Source organism: Gouania willdenowi, chromosome 4 (assembly GCF_900634775.1).
Source record: "Gouania willdenowi chromosome 4, fGouWil2.1, whole genome shotgun sequence".
NCBI classification, from domain to species: Eukaryota; Metazoa; Chordata; class Actinopteri; order Blenniiformes; family Gobiesocidae; genus Gouania; species Gouania willdenowi.
This window is the reverse complement of record NC_041047.1, coordinates 1,728,712-1,754,641: the sequence shown is the minus strand read 5'-3', so window position 1 is coordinate 1,754,641 and position 25,930 is coordinate 1,728,712. Positions and strand designations below refer to the sequence as shown.

General features: G+C 39.5%; 1 protein-coding gene and 1 long non-coding RNA gene across 23 annotated transcripts in view; both read right to left on the bottom strand.

The window, feature by feature from the left end:
- Positions 1-25,930, bottom strand: part of LOC114461434 (mucin-5AC-like) — a 419,115-nt gene that overhangs the window by 53,191 nt on the left and 339,994 nt on the right. The gene's annotated exons all lie outside the window — the stretch shown is intronic.
- Positions 2,639-15,650, bottom strand: LOC114461449 (uncharacterized). Its single transcript, XR_003673846.1, has 3 exons — positions 15,569-15,650; positions 2,743-2,841; positions 2,639-2,654 (listed from the first exon to the last, which is right to left on the bottom strand). It is a non-coding gene; the product is annotated as an uncharacterized LOC114461449 (long non-coding RNA).

Below are 25,930 nucleotides of genomic sequence, written 5' to 3'. Positions count from 1 at the left end.
TGTGGTAGTTGTGGTTGGAGGTGTGGTAGTTGTGGTTGGAGGTGTGGTAGTTGTAGTTGGAGGTGTGGTAGTTGTGGTTGGAGGTGTGGTAGTTGTGGTTGGAGGTGTGGTAGTTGTGGTTGGAGGTGTGGTAGTTGTGGTTGGAGGTGTGGTAGTTGTAGTAGGAGGTGTGGTAGTTGTAGTTGGAGGTGTGGTAGTTGTAGTTGGAGGTGTGGTAGTTGTAGTTGGAGGTGTGGTAGTTGTAGTAGGAGGTGTGGTAGTTGTAGTTGGAGGTGTGGTAGTTGTAGTTGGAGGTGTGGTAGTTGTGGTTGGAGGTGTGGTAGTTGTAGTTGGAGGTGTGGTAGTTGTGGTTGGAGGTGTGGTAGTTGTAGTAGGAGGTGTGGTAGTTGTGGTTGGAGGTGTGGTAGTTGTAGTTGGAGGTGTGGTAGTTGTAGTTGGAGGTGTGGTAGTTGTAGTAGGAGGTGTGGTAGTTGTGGTTGGAGGTGTGGTAGTTGTGGTTGGAGGTGTGGTAGTTGTGGTTGGAGGTGTGGTAGTTGTGGTTGGAGGTGTGGTAGTTGTAGTAGGAGGTGTGGTAGTTGTGGTTGGAGGTGTGGTAGTTGTGGTTGGAGGTGTGGTAGTTGTAGTAAGAGGTGTGGTAGTTGTGGTTGGAGGTGTGGTAGTTGTAGTAGGAGGTGTGGTAGTTGTGGTTGGAGGTGTGGTAGTTGTGGTTGGAGGTGTGGTAGTTGTGGTTGGAGGTGTGGTAGTTGTGGTTGGAGGTGTGGTAGTTGTGGTTGGAGGTGTGGTAGTTGTAGTAGGAGGTGTGGTAGTTGTAGTTGGAGGTGTGGTAGTTGTAGTTGGAGGTGTGGTAGTTGTGGTTGGAGGTGTGGTAGTTGTAGTAGGAGGTGTGGTAGTTGTAGTTGGAGGTGTGGTAGTTGTAGTTGGAGGTGTGGTAGTTGTAGTAGGAGGTGTGGTAGTTGTGGTTGGAGGTGTGGTAGTTGTGGTTGGAGGTGTGGTAGTTGTAGTAGGAGGTGTGGTAGTTGTGGTTGGAGGTGTGGTAGTTGTGGTTGGAGGTGTGGTAGTTGTAGTTGGAGGTGTGGTAGTTGTAGTTGGAGGTGTGGTAGTTGTAGTTCCATCATTACAGTTATTTGTATCACAACAGTTTGGTCCAGAGCTGAAGGTTCCTAACTCTGGTAATAATGGTATTTCTCCCAACCTTCTACTTGCAGTACACACACTTGGTGATACACAGCCATGAGCTTCATTGTTCACTGTGGATTAAAATATGGATTATTAACAATGATTTTTTTCAGAGGGCTTTTGTAAAGAAAAAAAAACAATACTATTCATGAAAATGTTTGATAAAAATGTTAATTTTTCAAACATTTTGAGGCTTCATTGAAGTTCTCGTCATTAAGTCAACCAGTAGGAGCATACTTCACTGGTTTGATTTTTATACAATAAAAGACAGCAAATACTTTTGTAAAATTTCAAAACACAATTATTTTATTGTTGAAGTTTTGATGGAATGAAGTCAGAGAAATAATAGTTTTTACTTTGAAATATTACTTTGGGTTTTTGGCAGTAAAGCAAAGACATTAAACAATACATTTACACATAATTCTTTTTTTGCATTTTTTTGCAAGTATATAAAAATTTTCTAAAGACTTAAAATTAGCCCTCTTCCATTTTCAGGCTAAACCTTTTGGCCAAAAGTGTTAGCAACTTTATTAATATTACTCTATATTTTAAAAGCCTCCCTAAAATGTTCATCAACTGATTTATTTCATAAAAGGTTTTTGTATAAATACTGGCCTCATTTTTTAGAGAATTACTGTGTTGTTCATTTTCTCAATATTTATGTGTGATTTTATTCCCTTTAGAAAGCTTATAGTAATTTTTTTTTAACTGAATGAGCATATTTTATTTTCATTAACTTAAAAAAAAAAAAAAAAAAATATATATATATATATATATATATATATATATATATATATATATATATATATATATATATATATATATATATATATATATTTAAATTTTCCAAAAAAGCTAAAGGAAAATGAAAATAAATGCAAAAAAAACAAAGGAAAGCTGATTAACAATTATCACATGACTCACATGTTCCTTGAATACACAGGGTCTCGTCTCCCGTACACGGGATTGCAACATCACATCTGGTGGGTGATGCACAGAAGAAACACTGGAGACCGTTTGGAGTCTGTGACTGAGTATGAGCTGAAACAATAAGTATTTATGTAAAACACACAAGTACATGTAAAGGTACATAGTTTAACTTCTAAAGTCAATATTAGATTTTTTGTTTAACCACCGTTAGTTTTTTAAGTTCTTTATCAAGTCTATCACACAGTAAAAACAACACTTAAAGAATTTCATTATAATGAAGTTGAAACCAAGGCTATTATTATAATACACAAGCTGAATGTTGTAAAGGCTTCTTAAAACATTTAAATATTTATTAAGAAATGGAAACGTGTACTTACCAGGTAAGGTATTATTGTTACACCCATCAGTGTCACAGCACTCAGCAGATATCAGTGCACCTGAAACACCCAAGTTAAGTTCATATGTTTGAGAGCCTGTGATTGGACACAGAGCTGATGATGCACATCCTTTGTAGAATCGTGTTGTGTCAGATGAACCAAATGCTGTGTCTGCAATTACAAAATAAAGAATCACACAACAATATGATTTGTTTTTCTCTGATATACAGTTTGATGTATAAGATAATAATCAAACAACCTGTGATGGTGGCAGTTACACACATAGTTTCTGTAGAACATGTAACTGTAGTTTCAGTTGAACATGAACCAGTGCAACTTAGACAATCAAGTGCTGCAGCTGTAGTGAAGATAAAATCATACAACAATATTAAAATATTATTTAAACATCAAACTCTTAAGATAAAGCAAACATTGACAAATAACCAACAATATAAAATGTACACATGAGGAACTAAACTCACGTGTTGTCGTTGGAGGTGTGGTAGTTGTAGTTGGAGGTGTGGTAGTTGTAGTTCCATCATTACATTCATCTGTATCACAACAGTTTGGTCCAGAGCTGAAGGTTCCTAACTCTGGTAATAATGGTATTTCTCCCAGCCTTCTACTTGCAGTACACACACTTGGTGATGCACAGCCATAAGCTTCATTAGTCACTGTGAATTAAAATGAATTTTAGTAACAATGTGAAAAGTTTTATTGAACACTTGTGTTGCTTTTCCATCCATTTTTTAGTTGTGTAATGTGTCACCAAACCTCTTATGGCTTTATTAGTTTATAAACCAAAAAGGAAATCTTTGGTCAACTCAAAATATCTTTCAAAATAAGGGGGAAAAAGCTGTAATAAAGGTTTAAAAATAATGTTGATCAACAAGTTGTTTTACTCACATGTGCCTTGAATACACAAGGTTTCGTTTCCTTGGCAGTTAATTGAGAGGTCACATCGACCATTGACACAGAAGAAACAGTGGAGACCATTGAGGTTCTCTGACCGAGTAAGTACTGCAACGTAAAATGAGAGTTGTTTGACTAATATGATTACTCCATCTTTGCTGAAACAATAAGTATTTATGTAAAACACTCAAGTACATGTAAAGCAGTGGCGGATGCTTTAAGACTACAAGGGAACCTCAGCTTCCCCTAAAATCAGTGGTCAAATATGTAGTGTTGTGTGTACATTTCATTGACTAAATATATGACAGAACACATGTATGTTTAGTTCAGAATCAGCTTCTTATAACAGGAAACTGACAGTGACAGCGTGACGTTCTTCATTCATTACCGCAGCGTCACAGTGTTAATAAACAGTGGTGAAGTTCAGCTTCAATTGACTTCAATGGGAGAGGATTTAGTGGTTGATCCACTGCAGTCAAACTAGACGCTCATTGGATAAATGCTCGGTTATGACGCACTTAGTCCCGCCCATCGGACGCCGGGCTTCACAGGAGGTCTATGGAGCAGTGGGCTGGATCTGTCTGTTCCGGACGCTGGAATAATGGATGATGATTGGATGATCTGTCTCAGGCTAATTCAATTTTGATTGACAGCGAAATGAGCCAATCAGAGAGTATGACGTTGTAAGCACACAGGCGGGTTTTTCAAATATTTCAGTCCGTTGCTCTGTGTTGACACGGAGACTTTGCTGATCCTCTCATAGCGAATTAACTTCTGACAAACCTAGTGTCTGTTTTTGGTGTTTGTGGAGACTGTTACTGCTTGTGTTGTGAGACTTTTGACAAAACACTCACACTCCAGCGCGCAGCAGCTACGCGCGTGCGATAATCTACAAATAGTTGTTGACAACAAAATAAATAAACAGATACATTTTCTGAAGTAGGCAGAAAATGAGCTTCCCCTGCATGAAAGACCAGCAGCCGCCACTGATGTAAAAGTACATAGTTTAACTTCTAAAGTCAATATTGGATTTTTTGTTTAACCACCGTTAGTTTTTTAAGTTCTTTATTAAGTCTATCACACAGTAAAAACAACACTTAAAGAATTTCATTATAATGAAGTTGAAACCAAGGCTATTATTATAATACACAAGCTGAATGTTGTAAAGGCTTCCTAAAACATTTAAATATTTATTAAGAAATGGAAACGTGTACTTACCAGGTAAGGTATTATTGTTACACCCATCAGTGTCACAGCACTCAGCAGATATCAGTGCACCTGAAACACCCAAGTTAAGTTCATATGTTTGAGAGCCTGTGATTGGACACAGAGCTGATGATGCACACCCTTTGTAGAATCGTGTTGTGTCAGATGAACCAAGTGCTGTGTCTGCAATTACAAAATAAAGATGGACTATGTTAATTAAAAAGAGTTCATCTTGTATTCAATACGTTATGCATTGGAGATAAAACTATTCCAACCTGTGATGGTGGCAGTTACACACATAGTTTCTGTAGAACATGTAACTGTAGTTTCAGTTGAACATGAACCAGTGCAACTTAGACATTTAAGTCCTCCAGCTGTAGTGAAGATAAAATCATACAACAATATTAAAATATTATATGAACATCAAACTCTTAATATAAAGCAAACATTGACAAATAACCAACAATATAAAATGTACACATGAGAAACTAAACTCACGTGTTGTAGTTGGAGGTGTAGTAGTTGTGGTTGGAGGTGTGGTAGTTGTGGTTGGAGGTGTGGTAGTTGTAGTAGGAGGTGTGGTAGTTGTAGTTGGAGGTGTGGTAGTTGTAGTTCCATCATTACAGTTTTCTGTATCACAACAGTTTGGTCCAGAGCTGAAGGTTCCTAACTCTGGTAATAATGGTATTTCTCCCAGCCTTCTACTTGCAGTACACACACTTGGTGATGCACAGCCACGAACATCACTGTTCACTGTGGATTAAAATATGGATTATTAACAATGATTCTCCTCTGATGGTATTTGTAAAGAACCTATTTCAAGAGATTGCCTAAAAAAATGTTGATTTTTCAAACATCTTGTATGTCATTGTTATTCAACAAGCAGTAGGACACTTCACTGGTTTGATGTGAATCCAATAAAACACAACAAATACTGTTGGTAAAATTCACAAAGCAATTATTTTATTGTGGGATTTTTTGTGGAATGAATTCAGAGAAATACTAATTTTTTTTGGCCATTTTGTATTCAAGCAAAGACATTGAACATAACATTTACTTAGTGTTTTCATTTTTTTTTTTTTCTGAATATATTACAGTGAAATGGTAGAATTTTATGCACTATAATTCTGAGCTCATAAGATGTCAATATAGATGTTAATATGTATGTATGTCTCTCTCTCAGACAAGTTCACAAAACATGTCTTGTTCTCACAAAGATTCCCTCTTAGTGTCAGCACACAGACAATCTCATAACAAAGTGTGGAAAACGTATTCCTTTCCCCTCTCCAGTGTGATTAGCCAATAGCAGCCTTTCTGATCATTTTGTTTTTACAGCCTATAAGAAATATGTGCTGTTACTGTGTTGACACTTTTCCTTTTTCTCCCCACAAGACCTTTTCATCTGAACCCATTTTCCATGCCAGAGCTCTGGAATTAAATCCACAAAATATAGTTTGGTATATTTTGAATTTATTTCATCAGACATATAGTGTATGCTTGAAGATTTCCATAACAACAGTTTTCTAAATTAATCATAATAGCCCCCCAGCATTTAAAACAAACAAAAACATTTTGACCCAAATTGTCAGCAAATTCATTAATATCACTATATCTTTTTAAAGCTTACCCAAAATGTTCAGTTTATTGATTTATTATATAAAAAGTTATATAAGCTGCAACTCCTAAAAAATACTGTCCTTCATTTTTACATCATTATTGTGTTTTACCCAATTTGTCAATCATAATGTGTGCTTTTATATCCTTTAGAAAGCATGTGTTAAATGATGTTAACGATTGAGCATATGTGAATTTACATTAACTTTCTTTAAATCTTAACAATTATCACATGACTCACATGTTCCTTGAATACACAGGGTCTCGTCTCCCATACACGGGGTTGCAACATCACATCGGGTGTTTGATGCACAGAAGAAACACTGGAGACCGCTTAGAGTCTGTGACTGAGTATGAGCTGAAACAATAAGTATTTATGTAAAACACACAAGTACATGTAAAGGTACATAGTTTAACTTCTAAAGTCAATATTGGATTTTTTGTTTAACCACCGTTAGTTTTTTAAGTTCTTTATCAAGTCTATCACACAGTAAAAACAACACTTAAAGAATTTCATTATAATGAAGTTGAAACCAAGGCTATTATTATAATACACAAGCTGAATGTTGTAAAGGCTTCCTAAAACATTTAAATATTTATTAATAAATGGAAACGTGTACTTACCAGGTAAGGTATTATTGTTACACCCATCAGTGTCACAGCACTCAGCAGATATCAGTGCACCTGAAAGACCCAAGTTAAGTTCATATGTTTGAGAGCCTGTGATTGGACACAGAGCTGATGATGCACACGATTTGTAGAATCGTGGAGGGTCAGATGAACCAAATGCTGTGTCTGCAATTACAAAATAAAAATTGATTATGTTAAACAAAGAATCAGCTGATGATATGTTTAATGTTTTGCTCAGAGATATAATGTCTTTAAATGACAAATATCCAACCTGTGATGGTGGCAGTTACACACATAGTTTCTGTAGAACATGTAACTGTAGTTTCAGTTGAACATGAACCAGTGCAACTTAGACATTTAAGTCCTCCAGCTGTAGTGAAGATAAAATCACAGGATGATAATAAATGTATTTTAAACATCAAAATGTAATTATTGAAATCAATATTACAATTAAACACTGTTAAATGTACACATCCAATAAATTACACTCACATGTGGTAGTTGTAGTTGGAGGTGTGGTAGTTGTAGTTGGAGGTGTGGTAGTTGTAGTTGGAGGTGTGGTAGTTGTAGTTCCATCATTACAATTATTTGTATCACAACAGTTTGGTCCAGAGCTGAAGGTTCCTAACTCTGGTAATAATGGTATTTCTCCCAGCCTTCTACTTGCAGTACACACACTTGGTGATACACAGCCATGAGCTTCATTGTTCACTGTGGATTAAAATATGGATTATTAACAATGATTTTTTTTAGAGGGCTTTTGTAAAGAAAAAAAAAACAATACTATTCATGAAAATGTTTGATAAAAATGTTGATTTTTCAAACATTTTGAGGCTTCATTGAAGTTCTCGTCATTAAGTCAACCAGTAGGAGCATACTTCACTGGTTTGATTTTTATACAATAAAAGACAGCAAATACTTTTGTAAAATTTCAAAACACAATTATTTTCTTGTTGAAGTTTTGATGGAATGAAGTCAGAGAAATAATAGTTTTTACTTTGAAATATTACTTTGGGTTTTTGGCAGTAAAGCAAAGACATTAAACAATACATTTACACATAATTCTTTTTTTTGCATTTTTTTTTGCAAGTATATAAAAATTTTCTAAAGACTTAAAAATAGCCCTCTTCCATTTTCAGGCTAAACCTTTTGGCCAAAAGTGTGAGCAACTTTATTAATATTACTCTATATTTTTAAAGCCTCCCTAAAATGTTCATCAAGTAATTTATTTCATAAAAGGTTTTTGTATAAATACTGGCCTCATTTTTTTAGAGAATTACTGTGTTGTTCATTTTCTCAATATTTATGTGTGATTTATTCCCTTTAGAAAGCTTATAGTAATTTTTTTTTTTTAACTGAATGAGCATATTTTATTTTCATTAATTTAAGAATATATATATATATATATATATATATATATTTAAATTTTCCAAAAAAGCTAAAGGAAAATGAAAATAAATGCAATAATTAACAAAGGAAAACTGATTAACAATTATCACATGACTCACATGTTCCTTGAATACACAGGGTCTCGTCTCCCGTACACGGGATTGCAACATCACATCTGGTGTTTGATACACAGAAGAAACACTGGAGACCGTTTAGAGTCTGTGACTGAGTATGAACTGAAACAATAAGTAATAAGTATTTAAATAAAACACAGAAGTACATATAAAGGTATACATAGTTTAACTTCTAAAGTCAATATTAGATTTGTTTACATTCAGTAGTTTTTTAAGTTCTTTATTAAGTCTATCACACAGTAAAAACAACACCTAAAGAATTTCATTATAATGAAGTTGAAACAAAGGCTATTATTATAATACACAAGCTGAATGTTGTAAAGGCTTCCTAAAACATTTAAATATTTATTAATAAATGGAAACGCGTACTTACCAGGTAAGGTATTATTGTTACACCCATCAGTGTTACAGCACTCAGCAGATATCAGTGCACCTGAACGACCCAAGTTAAGTTCATATGTTTGAGAGCCTGTGATTGGACACAGAGCTGATGATGCACATCCTTTGTAGAATCGTGTTGTGTCAGATGAACCAAATGATGTGTCTGCAATTACAAAATAAAGATGGATTATGTTAATTACAGAAAAAAGTTTATTATGCATTGGAGATTAAAAAAAACAACAAACTATTCCAACCTGTGATGGTGGCAGTTACACACGTAGTTTCTGTAGAACATGTAACTGTAGTTTCAGTTGAACATGAACCAGTGCAACTTAGACATTTAAGTCCTCCAGCTGTAGTGAAGATAAAATCATACAACAATAATAATGCATATTTTAAACATCAAACTTTGAAGAGAAAGCAAAGATAAAAAAATTTAAATATACACATATGATAAACTAAACTCACATGTTGTAGTTGGAGGTGTGGTAGTTGTAGTTGGAGGTGTGGTAGTTGTGGTTGGAGGTGTGGTAGTTGTAGTAGGAGGTGTGGTAGTTGTAGTAGGAGGTGTGGTAGTTGTAGTAGGAGGTGTGGTAGTTGTAGTTGGAGGTGTGGTAGTTGTAGTTGGAGGTGTGGTAGTTGTGGTTGGAGGTGTGGTAGTTGTGGTTGGAGGTGTGGTAGTTGTAGTAGGAGGTGTGGTAGTTGTAGTTGGAGGTGTGGTAGTTGTAGTAGGAGGTGTGGTAGTTGTAGTTGGAGGTGTGGTAGTTGTAGTTGGAGGTGTGGTAGTTGTAGTTGGAGGTGTGGTAGTTGTGGTGGGAGGTGTGGTAGTTGTGGTGGGAGGTGTGGTAGTTGTAGTTGGAGGTGTGGTAGTTGTAGTAGGAGGTGTGGTAGTTGTGGTTGGAGGTGTGGTAGTTGTAGTAGGAGGTGTGGTAGTTGTGGTTGGAGGTGTGGTAATTGTAGTTGGAGGTGTGGTAGTTGTGGTTGGAGGTGTGGTAGTTGTAGTTGGAGGTGTGGTAGTTGTGGTTGGAGGTGTGGTAGTTGTAGTTGGAGGTGTGGTAGTTGTAGTTGGAGGTGTGGTAGTTGTAGTAGGAGGTGTGGTAGTTGTAGTAGGAGGTGTGGTAGTTGTAGTTAGAGGTGTGGTAGTTGTGGTTGGAGGTGTGGTAGTTGTAGTAGGAGGTGTGGTAGTTGTGGTTGGAGGTGTGGTAGTTGTAGTAGGAGGTGTGGTAGTTGTGGTTGGAGGTGTGGTAATTGTAGTTAGAGGTGTGGTAGTTGTGGTTGGAGGTGTGGTAGTTGTAGTTGGAGGTGTGGTAGTTGTAGTTGGAGGTGTGGTAGTTGTGGTTGGAGGTGTGGTAGTTGTAGTTGGTGGTGTGGTAGTTGTAGTTGGAGGTGTGCTGGTTGTAGTTGGAGGTGTGGTAGTTGTAGTTGGAGGTGTGGTAGTTGTAGTAGGAGGTGTGGTAGTTGTAGTTGGAGGTGTGGTAGTTGTAGTAGGAGGTGTGGTAGTTGTAGTTAGAGGTGTGGTAGTTGTAGTTGGAGGTGGGGTAGTTGTAGTTCCATCATTACATTCATCTGTATCACAACAGTTTGGTCCAGAGCTGAAGGTTCCTAAATCTGGTAATAATGGTATTTCTCCCAGCCTTCTACTTGCAGTACACACACTTTGTGATACACAGCCACGAATTTCTTCGTTCACTGTGGATTAAAATATGGATTAATAACACTGATTATCTTTTGAGGGCATTCCTCAGGCATCATGTGGCTATAATATAGCTCTCAAATGTCACTGTTAGGCAACAAAGAAAATCACACTGTACAGGTTAGATCTGTAATGCAATAAACAACTTTTTTTGTGGGGGGGGTTAATTTCATGACACAATTATGTTCATGTATAGATGTTATTATGAGATAAAATTAGGGATTTATTAGCTTTTAGTTTTATTAATAATGTTGAGCTTTAGCAGTGAAGCTAACATCATATACAAACAATGATGTTTGTGTTTTTATTTAATTTATGGATAGATTAAGAACGTTAAAAGAAATTCCTAATAATAGTTTCATGCAACATCTTGTGGCCCAATGTGTCAGTTAAATAAATATTACTATAGCTTTGTAAAGGCTATGTAAAATATTTTATCAACTAGTTTGATTTAACATTAATACATTATATAAGTTTCAACTCCTGGAACAATATTGAACTTAAATTTGATGTTATCACTGTGTTGTCCAATTAGCCATTTATAAAGGACTGTTTTTTCAATCTTACAAGAGCTTACATTAAATTATTTGTCAACTAATTGAACATATGTTAATTTACATTTATTTTTTATTTTTTCAAAATCTTATTTAACATTAAAAAAGTCAGCACAAATCTGCTTGGAAGCAAAAGTGCAGCAATGGTTATAAGAAAGCTGTTTCACAATAATCACTTACATGTTCCTTGAATACACAGGGTCTCGTCTCCCTTACAGACAATCGAACCATCACATCGACCGAATATACAGGAGAAACAACTGAGACCACTTGGAGTCGGTGACTGAGTATGTGCTGAAACATTCAGGAATATATTTTGTTTTAGTAAAATAATTGCTTGATTGTCTTTAATCTTAAGCTGCTGGAGTGAAAGGCAATGTACAAATGCTTTTAACAGAGTAAACACAAAGAGAAACCTGAAAGTACAAATAGTGTTATTATTAAAGTCATTATTGTTTATTCAACATTAGTTTTTTGAAGTTGTTCTTTATAAAGTGGATTAAACAGTAAAAACATGCTTAAATACCGAATTAAATAAAGATGAAACCAAGGCAATGATTAGAATCCACAAGCTCAATGTCACAAAGGTTCCCTAAAAAACACACTTACCAGGTAAGGTATTATTGTTACACCCATCAAAGTTACAGCACTCAGCAGATATCAGTGCACCTGAAACACCCAAGTTAAGTTCATATGTTTGAGAGCCTGTGATTGGACACAGATCTGATGATGCACATCCTTTGTGGATTTTTGTTGTGTCAGGTGAAAAAATTGATGTCTCTGCAATTACAAAATAAAGATTGATTATATTAAACAAAGAATCAGCTGACGATATGTTTAATGTTTTGCTCTGAGATATAATGTCTTTAAATGACAAATATCCAACCTGTGATGGTGGCAGTTACACACATAGTTTCTGTAGAACATGTAACTGTAGTTTCAGTTGAACATGAACCATTGCAACTTATACAATCAAGTGCTGCAGCTGTAATGAGAAAAACATCATTTGAAGGTTGTTCAATATTTATAATGTTGGTTTTTTTTCTCTGGAATAACACAATATAGTACATTCCCAGTCTTTTTTTTTCTTTGTCTGTAGTTTCAGTTGAGCATGAACCATTGGAACTTAGACATCTCAGTCCTCAGCTGTAGTGAGGGATACATTGTTTTTAAACTGTACAGTAAATATGGCGATCTTTTTTTTGTTTTTTTAATCAAAATGATTGCAAACAAATATTTTAAATGATTTCCTCTGACATGAAGTTGGCTGGTATTTATTGACCTTGTCAATAAACCTGCCGTTAGAATTGGGCAGAACGTATCATTAACACCTTTTACAGAAGACATGGACAGAAATAAATGCTGTCTTGATGCAAAAACAAAACATTCTAATTAAAATAATCTTATCAGAACTTGAGCTAATCTCTCTAATCAAATATGCAAGGCATGGCAAGTTTTCTCTTTTTGCGCGGATGAAACAGGAGAAGAATTTGCCTCTTACTGCTTCTATTCCATTAATTTGTATGTAAACTGGTCACGCAAACATTTTGTGCCACGTCCGGTGTGAACGCAGCATTTGGGTTCCCTGTAATAAACTCTGACATTATAACATGGATTCATTTCAATTTTAATTATATATGTTTAAACAGGAAAATCAATCATAAGCATTTTACAGTCCTATGCATCAGATGAATCACTTATTTAGTAAACCATAATATTGAATGAATGACTGAATGCTTTATTTTCAAACATGTGCAAGAAACTGACAAACAACACAAAAACCAATAAGAATAGTCAAAACAACAATAAAAAATAGTGAAAACCACTCTAACAGTAGTCAAAACAACAATATGACCCCAACATGTTCAAAAAGGAGCAGGATGAAGCATACGCTTATTAACTCATTCAGTGCCAGCCATTTTCAGATCTTCTACCCCTCAGTGCCAAACGTTTTTGAGCATTTTCACTATTTTAAAGACCCACAGAATATTTTCTACTATGACTATCTGAAATCTGACACAGATTCTGAAAGATTGAAGCCTCTACTTTCATCAACAAAAAAAAAATTGTTTCTGGCTCGTTTTGTTCCTTTGTAATCAGCCGTTGAATAGAGCAAGTTTTACACAAATCTTCAGTTTCAGGGCAAAAACCTGAGAAAAAAAGCCTTTTTATTTAAAAAAAAAACCCTGTCAGTGACTTTAAAGCTATTTTTTTTTTTTTTTTGCTTTAGTGACAACTCTAACATCTGAACATTGTTTCCTTATATAAAACATAAAAAAAAACAAAAACAAAAAACACAGAGCTTTTGATGGCAAAACTATTATTATTTTGCTATTGGTCAGAGTTGAAGGGATTTCTTACTGTATTTTGGAGTTCCTCCAACTTTCTCTCACATCAGTCTGCACACACGCAACTTCCTCCTCCTCCCGGACATACAGAGTGTCACTGCTTGCTCATCTCAACATTATCAATGATCCGTTCAGGTCCATACATGTTCTGTGTTAGTAGAGTGGAGCTGTGAGCTGCTGGATACGTCACAATATCACTCTGTAGCGCCATAATTTCACTCGTTCCTGCTTCTCCTCCCCAGCTAATGGTAGCATCAGTGGCTAATCTCTCATCTAAAGGTGTACTGCTGCCATCCTCAGGGCACAGTTGGTCACTACATCACCCCACAGCTTAGATATTGATGAGGAACCTTCACCAGGCTGTTTTCTAGTAATCCCAGTGAAAAAACGCTAATGACAAGTTATCTCATCAATGGCACTGAGTAAGTTAAGGGGATCTTCCACTGTTTTTACAAATGTGGCCTAATACCTTTGAAATGTCCTTATTAGAAGATCTATGCATAACAAAACACATTATTTTGCACCATATTCAAATTAATGACGTCATTGATGACACCAATCGCCCCTTTAAGTCCATTGAGTTCTATATGAGGTGAAGCATTCAGGATCATTTAGCAGCTTGTTTAGTCAAAATGACAACTTGTGCTGCTCTGGGTTGCTATAAAAATTAGTAAAAGTTAAAAAAGTTGATGTAAACCTTTTTGGTAAACCTGTGACCGCAGGGGGCGACAGTTCCAACTCTGCTGTTTCGTAGACGACATGAAGAAGATTAGAAGAGCTCCGTGCACATAAATACAAACAACCAGGATCGACTGCTGCTCATTAACCTATTGGCTGCCAGCCATTTTCAGAATGGCTACCCCCCCTCACTGCCAGCCATATTAGAGCATTTTGACTGATTTTTAAAGTCTACAGAATATTTTGTACTACGAAACAGCAGAGTTGGAACTGTCACCCCCTGTGGTCACAGATTTTTTTGGGGCACAGATTTTGTTTATCAAATTTTGGTAAACAAAAGAGGTTTACATCGACTTTTTAACCTGTAATGAATTTTAGAGCAACCCAAAGCAGCACAAGTTGTCATTTTGACTGAAAAAGCTGCTAAATGATCTTGAATGCTTCACCTCCTACAGAACTCAGTGGGCTAAAAGGGGCGGCGCCAAGGCTCTAAAACGGTAAAGTAGTCCCATTTTTAAACGTTAATAAAACAAATATGGTGAAAAATAATGTGTGTTGTTAAACATAGATCTACTAATAAGGACATTTCAAAGATTTTAGGCCACATTTGTAAAAACAGTGGATGATCCCTTTAAAGCCTACTCCTGCTCCACTATTCAACTAATATATATCTATATTTAGTAGAGTTTAGATTCTTGATCCGAGCCCGACCTGAGTTCAGGCTGGGGCCTCATTTTAAACTTTTTTTTAATCTTTATTATAATAATATTATTTTTGAATGAACACAAAAGACAGTGCATGCGCGTAAAAAGTGATCTATTTGTGCGCAATGACAGTTTTTATGCGCTTGGGTTTTTGGCACTAAATTGACGCCATAGTCTTTGTTTACATGTGTTCTGAGTGTTGATTGGCTGGGAGGCTGGGGAAAGGGCAGGCGTAAGCGGGAAAGACTAGTGAACATTTCTGTTCCCACGGTAGTGTGAGTGTAAGACGGTGTAAGACGGTTCTTTGTGTGTTTGATTGTTTATTTTTGGTGTGTTAAGACGACCTCCATTAAAGCCTGTAAAACTGTGATAACGACTCGAGTCACGTCATTAAAATACCTTTTGGGCTGCGGTGCATGTGTGCATGCCCCATCTCTACCCCTCGCTACCAATCTACCAGCTGCAATGCGTTCAAGTCCGGGCTCGGGTCGGGTCGGGCTTCATGCGCGCTGGCCCGGGTTGGGTTGGGCTGGATTTTTTGGGCCCGATCTAAACGCTAATAGATAGGCCATGTTTCTCTGCTCTCACGGAAGCAGTGCATGTGAGCTATTTCATTGGTCTGTCCTGAAGGTGGTTTCACTATAAAACTAACACTGACATTCTATTCATGTTGGCAACTTATGTCAAATAAATAAAAATAAACATTCTCACAGCATAAATATAACCAAACAAAATATCCCTTTATAATAGAAACTTATTTCATTGAGTTATTGCAGGTACAGACATGAAAAAATCTAAAGATGATAGTTTAACAGTCAGTGTCTATTAATCAGTTATTTTACCTTTAATGAAGAATGTCCAGAGGACCGTCACAGAAAGAATCAGCTTCAACATGTTGAATAGGTGAGAACTGTGTTAACCTGAACTGTAGAAGTAAAACTCATCTCAAATATGCAGCACTGTTGAAAGCATCACGATAAATAATTACACCCATTATGAGCATGAGTTCTTAGGCACTCCTTGTTTTTTGTTCAAGAACATTTTCACATCCTCATCACATTGACTATCTGCTAATAATAGAAGGCAGGGTTTGTGCCTAAGTGACATTCCATTAACAGTAGATCTGGTTTTGGAATGATTCTTGTGTACATTTGTCATTAAAAAAATATTTACAGCCTATACAATAAACACATTAATGTGCATTTATTGCAAAGTTACTAGTTGTTAATTGTGAATTATACAATCAGTTCAAATCTTGAGTTATTTATTTTCTGGAGTTTGATTTAATGCATCACTGTGAGTGTTTCAAAACAGGAACTTACCAACTTTATAACTCGTTTTTCTCTCCAGACAGCACAAAGGTGTGTGCTTTCATCTCTATCCCTAGTGGTTACTTTAATTTCCCTCCTTTGTTGTTTTTTTCAGAATTAGAGAATTATGATAGTTGTATGTTAATGTATGTTATGTTCCTTTATATATGTTAATCTTAAATGCTCTTGAGTCTAATAATGAGAATAAATACATTGTATATACTGTATCTTTAAATAGTGTGGTGGCAAAATTAATAAATTATAATTACTCATTGTAATGGGTCCGATACAAGAAAATGATATGGCTTAGTCAGACTCGTGTTTGGGTGAATTTATTGTGCAGGTCCGCCCAAAAAGTGCAAACAAAAAGATGACTTTGCAGATCCAAGTGCAATTCTTTGTATAATATTTACAGTATTTACAGCCTGCTTCGTCTTTGCCAAGAGTTGGTACCTTCCATGTACTCAGCTCCCCTTCAAGCACACACACTGCTCCTGTAGTGCTGAAGGCCCCTTATATAGCCTGAGGCCCCGCCCCCAACACAATGAAAAGAAAGAAAACCAACAGTCTCTCTACACACAGAAACCAAATCACAAGATAAGTACTTTTGAAAAATTACAAAAAGAACTAGCAACAATAATATATTTACTAAAGGCTCAACATTCCCCCAAAAGAGAAAATAAAATAATTCTGTACTGAAATCGTAAAGTCACATGACGTCCCGTGACGTCACTCATGCACGCCCTGCATATGACGCAATATAATGCGGAAGACGTATTCACTCAGGTTGGCTGGGTGAGTGTATGAATGAGTGGTGTATACCGGCGAAATGTTTGCAACTCGGAGAAAACTATGGATGGGAAAGGAGTTGAGCAGCGGCCAAGTGTGCATCCATGGCGGCTGCGGTGGCTGATGAAAAGAAACACGAGGACCGTGGTAAACGGATGAAGCGGTAAGGAAAAGCTGGTCTGAGTGAGTGTACATGTATATGTGTGCGTTAGCGTCGTGGCCCCCCCCCGCACTAGCTGGCGGGGCTACTCTGTCACACTCATATTTAGTCATAGATCTTGCTCAAATTAATGCTTTAAGTTGTAACTTTCCATTCCTGTCTTCGTCTGCTTTTCTCAGGAAGGTCAGTTGGCTCACACTCCCATAACACAGCTCTATCTGAAGGCCAGACACACACACACACACACACACACACACACACACACCCTCACTCACACACACACATACAATACACCACACACACACACCTACGCACATGACTATCACATCTGATACCGGGTGGCGCCATCCCCGGAGGGCAAACTGACCTCCTCCCTGCCTCTTCCTTCTTATCTGTCGGGGGTGGGACGGTCAAGCGGTGTAAAAATGTGTGTGGATTCATTTTTAGTCAGTCTTGCATCTTTCTCTGGCCGGAGGAAAGAACTCTTTTGACCATCCTGCTTTGTAACTTTTTTTATTTAGTTTAGAATGAATAATTTTTTACTTCTACATCAACTCTTCAGTCTGTTTCTCATCATTTATCAAGGCAGAGCGTTGTTTGACAAGTTAAAGACAAGGTAACCATAAATATAGCCGTAACAACTGGCGTCAATGAACTAAGATCCTTCTCCGGTTCTCGTGTGCGGTCCACGGGCCGTTGCCGAGAGGGGGCGGACCCGCTGTTGCCTTAAGCCAGCATTTAATGTGCAGGGGCACCCCCCCGGAACCGACTCGCATTGGACCGTCGCACGGGCCGGGACCGGAACACGGACCACGGTAGACCTCTAGACAATTCGGCAATACCAAGGTAAGAAGCTGTTTTTTTGTCTTCACAAAAACTCTCTGTCCTTTTTGCTCTGCGGTGATATATGATTAGAGGTTGGCGCTCCACTCCTGTTAGTAAAATAATGCCTACAGGTCCTGACGGTCCGATATTAAGACTCCTAGAGGGTAATTTGTTTTCTGGTTGAGCAGTGTTTGTGTTGATGTTCGGATGATACCGGATGCTCCCAGTCCTTTGTTCTAAAAAGGTGAAGGTCGAGCTGTGCTCCATTTTGTTTTGGACTTTTAAAGTCTAGAAAGGTATACTGTCGAGCTGAGTTCCTGGGTCGGAAAGAACGTCTTCAGTTGAACTGTGTTTCTGTTACGGATGGGGTTCCGAGTCACTGGCCAGTGTAATGTGCCTGATCAGCGCGGAACGGACTGTCGGGAAATTATGGGCAATAATCAAACCATAAAATCCTCCAAAGAGGAAGTGGATTGGAGTGCACCTCTCATAAATCAGATGAAGAGAAAATATGGTGATGAATGTTGTGAAAAGCTGTCTATTTAGGTTGAATGCTTCGGCTTCCCTAATAAGGGGAGTCCAAGCCAACACGATCCCAGGTACGTGCTGACTCCACTTCTGACATGGAAATGCCACCATCCTTCTCCATGCCAATGATTGAATACCCAGGTGCAGCGGACAATGTATTAGTATATAGACACATTACCTGAGATGCTTACAGCAGCAAAGGATGAGTTTCCTTCCATCTTAAATGGGGGTAAACCGTTTGGAGGGGTTCTCACTTCTTTCTGCAAGGTCTGGCGCCCAACGGGGTCGGAGATAAACAGACTCCTCAAAACTCTACTGTCTTCTACTGAATATGCCCGGATCCAGACCTCCATCGAATTACCCCAAACCGACGGTCTTCGGCAGACTGTTCTGGGATGGAACCCCAATGGAGAATGGGAGAAGCACGTCATAGCCACCGCCACACTCATCACTCAAACTTTCAACCTGCGTGTGGATATGGGGCAAATTCAGGCTTGTACACAGGCACCTGGTGAACTCATCAAAGACTACAGCCGCAGATCCTGATTTAGATGAAGAAATGCAGGCTCAAAGGGAAACCTAAAGAGATTTGGTACAAAAGCATTTGCTTTTTGACTCTGAGGCCTCCCTTGATGAGCCAACATCGTGTCTGTTCATGAAGACCGACGCCTACCAAAGGTTACCGGTAACCACAATCATTGTTAACGGTACTCCACTCAAATTTTTGGTTGACACTGGAGCAACAAATTCAGTGAATTTTTCGATCGCTGCCTTCTACAGCTCATCCCATCTTTTGTTTATTCGATTTACGCTAACGGTGATACTTCTCGCGAACCAGTATTGTATTTGGCCAGCAGGAAACACACACTTCTCTCACCAATTCATGGTTTCAAACAACTGTCCAGTGAACCTACTGGGCAGAGACCTGCTTCTTAAACTCAAAACAGTTTTCACTTGTACTGACGCCAGCATTGAGATCTCAAGACCTTTAACCTCAGCTCAAATGTTCCTCAGGCTGACAGACTCTGTAGAAGAGTCCGCTGGAACACTTTTTGTTTACAACTGGTGGGTTGATTTTGATGATGCTTGCAAGCTTAACGTTTGGGCCACACAACATGCACCTCAACACCTCACATTGAAGAAGCCTGAGTACAGTCACTGTACAGCACATGTCTCACACAATCCAGACCATTGCTTTGCTGTTGACTTTTATGGCGATCCCCTTTTGGGTGATGCTGTAAACGACCACCTGACCACTGAATTCCTATACTTTGACCAACACTACGCTGCAGTTGCTGTGCAGCTCACGCCACACCAGCTACCTCTGTTTGACGTTCCTGACTCCTTCCCTCACATTTTGGTTGCAAAAGCTCCCGAACTTCAGTGGAAGGATTTCGGGTCAAAGTTTCCCCCTGTGACTGTGGAGTGTCTCCGCTCTCTTTTTGCCATCAGTCTGTCCACAGGCTACAGACTGGCTTCATTGCCAGTACCACAGCCTGGGGACGTCTCACCCCTGTTGCGATCAGCGCACCTGGACTGTGGGCCAAGCACAAGTATGACGTTGGCCTCATCAGAGACTGTGCTCCCATGGTGATCACACCTAAGTCCTCCTACAGGCTCCACAGGAAGCAGTACCACCTTCGACGTGATGCCTTGGATGGCATCCAACCTGTTTTTGACTCTCTCTTAAAAGAGAAAGTGATTGTGCCATGCTCCGATTCACCAGTTTTGACTCCCATTTTTCCAGTGATGAAAATTCACCCGGAAGGCCAGCCAACCGAGTGGCGGTTTGTGCAGGACCTACAGGCCATTCATTTGGCCATCATCCCTCCTGCCCCTCTGGTCCCAAACCCACACACAATTTTCTCGCTGATTCCATCATCAGCGAAGTATTTCACGGTTGTCGATTTGGCTAACGCCTTCTTCAATATCCCAGTCCACCTGGACTCACAGTTCTGGTTTGCGTTCATGTTTAAAGGGCAGCAATACACGTGGACCAGGTTGCCGCAGGGCCCCCACATTTATTGTTCTGCCCTTGAGCAGAGCCTCTGTTCCCTTGCCCTCTCACAGGGCTCCTCGCTCATCCAGTATGTCGATGACATACTCCTTGCAGCTCCTTCCAAAGATCAATGTGAGCGAGACACCTTATCTTTGCTGCACCACCTCCATGAGCAGGGCCACAAGGCTTCGCTTTCCAAACTTCAGTTTGTCCAGGAAATTGTCCAATTCATTGGTCATACCATTTCCTTTGAGGGAAAAACTTTGTCCAGAAAACGAGTAGCTTCCATCGTCGCTCTTCCCAAACCTTTGACTAAAAAGCAAATATCCTTTTTGGGCATGTGCTCTTTCTGCCGAAATTTCATCCCTGATTTTTCTGGCTATGAATGCCATTTGAGGGCAGTGGTAAAAAAAACTCACTGCCTAAGGCCCTGGTCTGGACCCCTGAAGCACTCCGCGCCTTTGAGGACTTAAAATCGGTCCTCCAAACAGCCCCCACTCTGGGCATCCCTGATCCCCAGCACCCTTTCACCCTGTTTGTGGATGAAAAAGGGGGTTGCATGACCTCCGTCCTGTGCCAGCTGCACGGGGACAAACTGAAGCCTTGTGGCTACTTCTCAAAGAAACTTGACCCAGTGGCCAGAACCTTTCCGCCTTGTCCGCGCTCCGTCGTGGCTTGTGAGGCTGCTGTTTGTGAAATCACTGGCTATGCGCCCCTGAATCTCCATGTGCCCCACTGTGTCACGTCCATTTTGAGGGATATGCAGACCTCGCACGTCTCAGCGGCCCGCTGGCTCAAGTACAACACCACCCTCTTGGTTCTTCCTGATGTGCATGTCTGCCGGTGTTCCACTCTGAATCCTGCTACTCTCCTATCTCTCCCCGAGGATGGAGAGCCTCACTCTTGCACTGCTGTTCTCTCTCAGGCTCTGGTTCCTCATCCTGATCTCTCCTCTGTCCCTCTCACTAACCCTGACTACATCGAGGTGGTGTCCAGAAAATGAGGTGGGCTTCATTGATAATTGGCGATCCTTCTGGGGAAAACCGAACCTGATAGGAAGAGATGGAATCCACCCTACTTTGGAGGGAGCATCTCTACTATCAGAAAACATGGCACAGTCACTGTTATGACATCTCATGAACGAGACCATGTTACAGAGGGGGAGTCCTCCACGCCCCTCTGCTCTTGCCTTAGGACAGTTTCCCTCCCATTGCTATTATGATAGCTGTGTTCATCGCCATGACAACTGTTGTGATGGTGATGAATATTATTTTATAAAGACGGTGTCTGTCCCCCGACCCAAATTTCACAATGATTTTAACATAAAATCAAATAAAAGAGGTATCAATTATAAAAATCTGAAAAAAATTAAAATCTCAAATCTAGAAACACCAAAACATAAAACCATTAGATGTGCTCTATTAAATATTAGATCACTGAGATCCAAATCTCTACTAGTAAATGACCTTATCTCAGAAAATAACTTTGATTTATTCTGTTTAACTGAACCATGGCTGTATCAAGATGAATATGTTAGTTTAAATGAAGCCACTCCTCCCAGTCATTTAAATACTCATATGCCACGAGACATAGGCCGTGGAGGTGGTGTAGCAGCTATTTATCATTCCTCTCTCCTAATCTATCCTAAACCAAAGGCCAGTTACACTTCCTTTGAAAGCCTGGTTCTAAATTTATCTCATACCGAATCAAAAACCTGCCAGCCAGTCTTATTTGCGATAATTTACCATCCTCCAGGCCCTTATTCTGAATTTCTATCAGAATTCTCTGAGTTTATATCAAACTTGGTCCTCAGTTCTGATAAAATACTGATAGTAGGAGATTTTAATATCCATGTTGACAAAGATAGTGATAGCCTGAGCTCAGCCTTTATGTCCCTAATAGACTCAGTTGGCTTTTTTCAAACTATTAATGAAGCTACTCATCGTTTAAATCATACTCTTGATCTTGTTCTAACATATGGCCTTGATATTAATGAACTAAAAGTCTACCCTGAAAATCCTCTGCTATCAGATCACTTTTTGATATCTTTTAACATTATACTAGAGGATCTCGCACTGTGCAATAAAATAGTTACGAGTAGAAATCTGTCCAATAATGCTGTGGCTAAATTTAAAGAGGCCATTCCTGCTGCCTTAAACTCAGTGCACCATCCAATAAATAACTATGATATTAATTATAACCCCTCTCAACTGGATCTGCTTGTCGATAGCTCTGCTAGTCTACTAAAATCCACCTTGGACTCAATTGCCCCATTGAGGGAAAAAACTATTAAACGTCAGAGGAAAGCTCCGTGGTTTAGCTCTGAAACTCACACACTCAAACAAACAACCCATAAATTAGAGAGAATGTGGCGCTCCAATAAAACAGTGGAGTCACGAATACTCTGGCAAGAAAGCCATAGTAAATACATGACAGCCTTACGACATAGTCGATCTACATACTATTCCTCACTAATTGAAGAAAATAAAAATAATCCGAGGTACCTTTTCAGCACTGTAGCCAGGCTAACACAAAGTCAGAGCTCTATTGAGCCCATGATTCCTCTAGTCCTCAGCTGTGAGGACTTTATGACATTTTTTAACGATAAAATTCATAAGATTAGAGATAAAATTAGCCACTCCCTGCCTTCACCTGGGCCTGCTGTACCATTAAATGTAAATAAGCCTAACCTAAACTGTTTCACACATATAGGACTTCAGGAACTTAACTCTATTATTTCATCCTCCAAACCATCGACCTGCCTTTCAGATCCGATCCCAACTAAGCTGTTTAAAGAAGTTATTCCCCTGGTCTGCCCATCTTTGTTGGAGACAATAAATATATCCCTATCAATAGGCTACGTGCCACAGTCCTTTAAAGTAGCTGTAATCAAACCCCTTCTCAAAAAACCTACTCTTGATTTCAGCACTTTAGCAAACTACAGGCCTATATCTAATCTTCCTTTTATTTCAAAGATTCTTGAGAAAGTTGTGGCGGCTCAGCTCTGTGACTTCCTTCAAAACAACAGCCTGTTCGAGGACTTCCAGTCAGGTTTTAGAGCTCAACACAGCACAGAGACTGCTTTAGTTAAAGTAACTAATGATCTACTCTGGGCTTCAGATGAAGGACGACTCTCAGTGCTGGTTTTATTAGATCTTAGTGCAGCTTTTGACACTATAGATCACTATATTCTACTAGAGAGATTAGATAAATTACTTGGAATCACAGGGACTGCCCTAAACTGGTTTAAGTCCTACCTATCTGATAGGTACCAGTTTGTACACGTGAATAATAGGTCTTCTGTGTACACTAAAGTAAGCTACGGGGTTCCTCAGGGCTCTGTGCTAGGTCCAATCCTCTTCTGCATCTATATGATCCCCCTTGGTAATGTTATGAGAAAATACTCTGTTAACTTTCACTGCTATGCTGATGATACCCAACTGTATGTATCAATGAAGCCAGGTGAGACAAATCAGCTATCTAAACTTGAGGCCTGTCTAAAAGACATTAGGGCCTGGATGGACCAAAATTTTCTTCTTCTCAACTCAGACAAGACTGAGGTCATTGTACTGGGCCCGCGACACCTTAGAGAAACCTATGCCAGCCTAACTGCCCTAGATGGCATTACTCTGGCACGAAGCACAACTGTTAGAAACCTTGGGGTTCTATTTGATCAGGACTTATCCTTCAACTCTCACATAAAACAAACTTCAAGAACTGCCTTCTTTCATCTCCGTAACATTGCTAAAATCAGATCTATCCTGTCTCAGGGCGACGCCGAAAAGCTAGTCCATTCTTTTGTTACCTCTAGACTGGATTATTGTAATTCTCTTTTAGCAGGCTGCCCGAGCAAGTCGCTTAAGACACTTCAGCTGGTTCAAAATGCTGCAGCACGTGTACTGACTAAAACTAGGAGAAGAGATCACATTACTCCTGTATTAGCCTCTCTGCATTGGCTTCCCATAAAATATAGAATAGAATTCAAGATTCTTCTTCTCACTTATAAAGCCCTAAATGGACAGGCACCAGTCTATCTCAAGGAGCTTGTAGTGCCATACAATCCCCCCAGAACACTACGCTCTCAAAATGCTGGACTACTCGTTGTTCCATTTGTCTCTAAAAGTAGTATAGGAGGAAGAGCTTTCCGTTATCAGGCCCCACTTCTCTGGAACCATCTACCAACCACGGTTCGGGGGGCAGACACCCTCTCTACCTTTAAGGTTAGGCTCAAAACATTCCTCTTTGATAAAGCTTTTAGTTAGGAACCAGCTCATAGCTCATAGTTAAGATGCAATAGGCATAGACTGCTGGGGGGGGGGTCTGGCATGCTCGGTTGGAGAGAGGTTGGAGAGGGCGTTAAGAGAGAGGTCATTTAGGTTAGAGAGGGACCGGAGAGAGTCCCATTCCTCTCTCAATCACTCCCTTTATGTCTGCTTCTTCCCTTGTGTGTTTGCTCCTGTACTCCTTCTGGCTTTTGTCTTGCAGGTCCGTGGGACCCTCAGTGTGGAGTTGCAGAGTCTCAGCGGCTCTGTCTCCACCCTCTCCTCTGCACACACCCAACACAGCATAACGTGGATGGCTGTTCATCATAGGAATGGGATCCACACAAGGTTCCTGCTGCTTAACAGAAGGTTTTCCTTGCCGCCATGATGAATTCATGTTGGGTGTGGGATACATATGTATGTGTATATACGTATACATGCATATGTGTGTATCCATAAAATGAAGAGTCCGTCCTTAAGACTGCTCTACTGTAAAGTGTCTTGAGATACCATTGGTTATGATTTGGCGCTATACAAATAAAGATTGATTGATTGATTGATTGATTGATTGATTGATTGATTTTCTACGTGGATGGCTCTGCATCCCGTGACCCCAACACTGGGGCTAACCAGGTGGGCTTTGCTGTTGTTTCCGACTCATCCACTGTTTCCTCATCCTCGCTTCCCTCTCACTACTCCACCCAGGCCGCCAAACTCTGCGCCCTTACTGAGGTGTGCCGCCTGGCCTCAGGCAGTTCTGCTACGATCTACACTGACTCTTGCTACGCCTTTGGGGCTATGCATGATTTTGGGCGCTCTGGATGAATGGCAGGCCTCAGACTGTCACCAGGTGAGTGGGGTTTGGTATGGCCCGATTCAAAACCTTGGCTGCCGGCTGCTCTTTTTCCTGCCTATGCTAAGTTGACACACGGTCAGGCCCATATGTCAAAGGGTGGGATGGTGTCCTCAGTTCAGACAGTGTGGTACACTAAGGGATTTTCTTCCTTTGCAGCTGAGTTTTCTCAGAGATATATGATCTGTGCTAAAAACAACCCAGGCAGAAAGAAACCATTGAATAGCCAGACAGTTCACCCTCAGCCATCTATGCCTTTTCAACACCTACAGATGGATTTTGTTGAGCTAACACCATGTGAGGGAAAGAAACACTGTCTGGTTATCAAAGACATGTTCTCCAAATGGATTGAGGCCTTTCCAACCAAACACCAGACAGCCACAGCAGTAGCCAAGCACTATTAACAGACATCATTCCTAGGTGGGTTATCCCATACAAGGTCTCTTCTGACAATGACACACATTTTGTCAGCCAGGTG